Below are 5967 nucleotides of genomic sequence, written 5' to 3' on the forward strand. Positions count from 1 at the left end.
TATTTTGGGTAATTAGAAGATTATTGGGTTTATTGGGAGATTGACAACCTTCCATCAATCATCAAGTTCTTCTATTATTCTTTGCATCATTATTTTGGAATCATTAGTAGGTATAATCTCTTAATCCCTTTTTAATTATTGCTAATTACTTTCATTTATTCATCATGTTTCATTATGTTAGTATGATTGACAACCTTTCTAGCATGATCAATATGATAATGAGTGAGTAGTCTCTTAGCTAGGGTTTAATGGGTGATTAGGGGAAACCAACATGGGGAATGATTCATGCTTAAATTAATATGCTTTCATATCTTATTTGCTTGCTTGTTTTGATCTTAATACATGCACATGTTATGTTTGATGAAATGCTAAGCCTATGAATCCTTGCATTTACTATCATATTCTATCCTTTCAACTTGACTTGTAAGACATAACCCAACTCGAGTCTTGTTAGACCATGCATGTGTTGAGTAGGAAAGATTAAGTCGACTTGTAGGTGTTGTACAATCTAATCGATTCGGCTCCGGGACCCAAACTTTCCTAGGATTGTAAGATATAACCCAACTCAATCCATCACAACAATAATTGCTTGCTTATAATTTGAGAACATGTTTGTATGATCATATCCTATGAATCCCCTATGAACCCATGACACCCTAGTGCCTTTAATCAATTGTTCACACCCCTTATTTTATTCATCTTGCTAGTTTATTTTCATTGTTATTTTAGTTTAGTAACCTTCTACATCAACCCAATTTGTGACACCCCTTAGACACTACTAGTTACAATAGAATTCTCATTTCAATACCCGTCCCTTGGGATCCGACCTTTACTTGCCTCTTTACTAATTGTAGAGTTGTTTATGAAGTATAAATTGTGTTTTGTATCGACCATTGACCAACGACCACATATGCTTAATTTGTGATCACCAAATGGCCTCGATCATCATACTCGTTCGATTGCAATGAGGACCAGGCGTTACATGGTGGACTTCACTCGAGTTTGCAATTATTGGGAAAACAAATTGAAGAGTGATGATGGCTCCTTGATTAGGTGGATTGTACCATGGTGGCACCTCAAATCTGTCACTGGAGTGTCTTCCTTGGATCCTACTCGATCTGTGCGCATTCCTGGCTTGGAATTCATGGTATGCATCTTCCCGGAAAGGCTGATGAGACAGGTTGGACTAAAGCAGACAATCCCGAAGCTTGACACCGTCCCGCAGACTGCCGTGGCGCTTACTACTGAGAGTCGAAGGGAGTGGGCCATTAAATGGGCCCAAAGAAACGTGTGGTTCTTGAACGTCTCTGCTAATGCCTTATGGGTGTCGGATTCCTATCTGCGATGGAGGAAAGCTACTACTCCGGAAGAGCGCGAGAGATTGAGGAAACGCGAGCCCGTTGACTACAAGGTACGCGAGGTGGAAAAAGAGAAAGAGAAGCATCTGACTGAGGGAGATGAAGAAGCCGGGTTCCGAGTTGTTCATCCTTCGAAGAAACCAAAGACCTCTCCTGCCGTGGAAATGGTGGTTAATAAGAATGGGAAAGCAAGGCCTCGAGAAAGACCGTTGGTGATTAGGTCTGAAGTGGTTCAAGAGCGTCCGGCTCGAGGTCGTGACAAGAAATATGACAAGAATGACAAGGGCAAAGAGAAGATGGAGGAATAGCCCAAGTCTTTATTATTATTTATTATTATTATTATTGTTGTAATAAAAAGGTGGGATTTTTTAGAATCCTAGCCTATTTTTATTTTTATTATGTAGCGTATTATTATTAGAAAATAAATGAAATAAAAAAGGTTAATTGGTTTTGAAACCGCTGTGATTTTCCATTTATTATTCTTGTCGAATTCCAAATGCAATGCAAATGTCCTTCTATTTATATTTTGAAATAATGGGTTGTATCCTGTGAAGGATTGCCTACGTATTCATTTAGAAAATGAAATCAAACCCTTGCGCGTAGTTCGAGTAAATGTAAAAGAATAATTGTTCTAAGCAAGAGCTTGTAATGAACTTGGAAAAATAAGTATGAGCTTTTTGCTTATTCTGAAGGTGCAGTTTAGTTTATTCGATGATATGAGGATGACAAATTTTGTCAAAATGCAAGAGCAGAGTGACATTAGCTTATTTCAGCTTGGCCAGGGGCCGTCTATTTAGTGCCACAAGAGCGACACGTAAGGTTACGCGAGGCGCGTTTTGTTCCTATTCTAGGCATAATACTGTTTTAGTTGGTCGAGGTTTGTCGGGTTGGAAAACTCATTCCCATCTAGGTCTGTGATTCTAACCATGCCCCCTGGAAGTATGGACTTGAATAGAAATGGCCCGGCCCAATTAGGTTTGAATTTTCCCCGTGGGTCGACAGGTAAAAGAGCTCTAACCGATTTGAGTACTAAGTCTCCTTCCTTGATGTTTCTTGGCTTAACCCTTTTGTTGAAGGCTCGTTTGATACGTGCTTGATATGTTTGGACATTATGCAAGGCGCGTAGCCTACGTTCATCCAGGAGGATGAGTTCTTCATATCTATCCCTCTTCCAATCGGCTTCCGGGATTTGACTCTCGAGTAAGATACGCAAGGATGGTATTTCTAGCTCAACTGGTTGTACAGCTTCCATGCCGTAGGTCAAATAGAAAGGAGTGGCCCAAGTGGGCGTCCTAACAGATGTGCGATATCCCCACAAAGCAAAGGGTATCTTGCTTGGCCAATCTTGATAGTTGTCAATCATTTTCTTGAGAATCATGACAGCGTTCTTGTTTGCCGCCTCTACCTCTGTGGTCTATAGGGCGAAGAGTGGTGATGTCTAATTTTGTACTTGGCTAGCAATTACTCCGTCTCAGCTTGGAAATGTGATCCATTATCACTAATGATCTCATGTGGGCAACCATATTGACAGATAATGTTGTTTTGTATGAACTTTGCCACGTTTTTGGCCGTAAGACTAGTGTAGGAAGCCGCTTCTACCCATTTGGTGAAATAGTCGATTGCCACTAGGATGAAACAGTGACTGTTGGAAATGTGTCCTCAACAATAGTGCGATCACATGATTTAAATATCATTATTAAATCTCATTTTAAAGAATACAATTGGGAAGTAATTTTGTTACTGTCAACTGGTCAACATATATCGGTAATGATTGGCTGACTAGAGTTTGACATTACTGTCGTGTGACGGTGGTGATCAGTTGACCCCCTAGGTCATACCTAAAGGGCAATACACTTAATTGATTATTTAATTAATCGTATAATGTTACGAGTTAATTAAATTACTTGAAAAATTGACGGACGATTTTGGAAGTAAAATTTACGTATCAAATTGAAATGTGATTAAATGAGATACGGTCTGAGTAATTGAATTGTATCATTACTCGGATGAAATTGTTGTTTAAAGAAACGATTGGATTTGAATGAATCATTATAAATGCGATTTATAAGTTGGTAAAATTTTGGTACTAGTAATTATGACATTACTAAGTCGATTTTTGTATGTGACGTATTTTGACAATACGTTGATTTTTAATATGTTAAAAATACATAACAAATTTATGTGACATGTAACATGTGACATATTGACAATTGACAAAATAATATGGAATCCATATTATACAAATGTGCCGAAAATTTGGAGGAAGATTAGGATTAATATTGTGTTTACAATTAGTGGTAAACATAATGATTATATTAGGAGAGTAGGCATGCAACCCTATTTACCTTGTGAAGGCAAACTAATGCATGCATTGGGTCTTTCTCTTCCCCTCTCCTCTCCTCTTACACGGTTGAAAAGAAAAAGGGCAAAGTGTTTTGTCTTTTAATTTTTAACATACACTACATGCAAGAGTGCATTATTCATTCATATTATTATTACACTTCTAAAAGCATCAAGTTTTAGAAAGATAAAATCCTCTAAAAATCCCTCTCTCTCAACCGGTTTTTGAGAACCCAAAACAAACATTTTGGTTCAATTTTTCTACAAATTAATATTATACTAGTACTTATAATATTAATTAGATTAAGTGTTAAGCCTTGGGTATAAAGCTTGGGGAGAGATCTTATTCTTAGATCTTGTTCATCCATTGGAATAGCTCAAGAACAAGAAGAGAAAGGTGATCTCTCTTGTGCCCAATATAGCCGAAATATTGAATGTAAGGACATTATTTCTCTTCTTTTATATTAATGTTTGCATGCATAAAATCCGTTTTAATTTTATGACAAAATTAATTAGACATATATGAGTATGTTAAATATGTATAAAGATCTACATTATTTCAATCGGTATCAGAGAGCCACGGTTGTTTGCATGCAAATTGGTTAAAAGTTTTTCCGAGTTATATGAATAACAAAATAAAACTTGAAAAATTTGTGTTATTATGATATATCACGAAATAATTACATGCATGTTAATATTTCTGGTCCTAAAGTGTTTTAGGATATTTTGGTTAATTTTTCGGATTTTTATTGTTCATATTTAATAATAATGACATTTAAATGTGATTTTATGAGTAAAAATGTCATTTTTGGTCGAAAATTAGCTATACTTCGAATTTTCACTTGGTTTTTGGATATGTTGTCACATATATTATTTTGAGATAACCTGTAAATTTTCATAATTTTTGGACTTGTTATGCTCGAAAAATGAATTTTTCATCATTAAATTCGGATTTAAGAGAAAAATAGGTTAATATGAGTTAAATTTCGAATCTGGTCATAGAAAATTTATATGTTGTCACATGCAATTTTACAAGATGTGTGTAAAATAATTGGCTATAAAGAAGTTTTTTAGCATGATTTATGAATTTTTGAAGAAAAATGGCATAAATAGTGACATTATTAGTTGAAAAATTAATAAAACATAATCTATGACTTAGGAAAAACGTCTAATGTTGCATTTTATTATATTTTTTCAGATCTAAAATTGAAAAGTTAATGAAAATAATTTTTCCATGTTTTTATGATTATTTTATTAAATATCGATAAACCGCAACATTGTTTTTCCGGAAAAATTTCGAAATTTTTAACCTAAGATTTTGAACATTATGAGTGTCATGGAATTTTTCCAGAATGTTCATGCATTTAAATTTCAAATTTTGAATTTATTTGAAATTTTTGGATTTATTTGAAGTTTAATAGCTTATTTTTGTAATTTTTGTCCATTTATGAACAATTTTGTAAATAAAAGTTAATTATGGTCAAATTACTAGTGGAGACTATATTTTGAGTCCTAAGAGGTTAGGGTAATTAACTTATGCATAAATATGAGTTTATGTATTTTTGTGATTATAAAATGTTGAAATCACGCAAAAAAAAAAACCGAGTAATATACGATATTGGCTAATTAAAAGGCGATTTAGCATAAAAATTGAGCATGTTCATACATAATTTAATGCTGCATTTTCTTTATGATTGTCATAATTTTAATTTATGTAATTTTGAATTATGTAATTTTACTTAGTATGGCCTTAGATTTTAATTGGTATTTCCCGAAATGTATGGGAATATCGATTCGGTTGTAATTTTTATTGTGATCTCGTATCACCGTTTTGTAATATTTAATAGATTTATTTTATTCTAGTTACAAATGTATAATAGGAAATTATGTAATTTATTATGTAATTTTATTCATTCCGGAGTTCCTAAAGACGGATTTCTTCAAGAATGGCGATACATAAAGACGGTGTTACCTCGAGATGCGTGCCACAACCGAAGTTCAAGGGACCAATGGAGTTGGTTTCCGAATATGTAATAGATTAATAGTTTTTCTATTTTAGGAAAGGCCATACTAGGATTTATTTATCTTTATGCTTGCATTTTATTTTATGTCACATGCATCGCTAAATCGCCATAACTAAACATGCATTGTCTTATTTTATCGAGTTTATCGACCGTGTCAATTCGAATTATCGTAGTTCACCGCTTTAGTTCACTTAAAACGTGATAGATAATAAATTGACATGACCTCTCGCTAAAACAAACAATTG

The sequence above is a fragment of the Silene latifolia genome, chromosome 2 (assembly GCF_048544455.1).
Source record: "Silene latifolia isolate original U9 population chromosome 2, ASM4854445v1, whole genome shotgun sequence".
In the NCBI taxonomy this organism is placed as follows: domain Eukaryota; kingdom Viridiplantae; phylum Streptophyta; class Magnoliopsida; order Caryophyllales; family Caryophyllaceae; genus Silene; species Silene latifolia.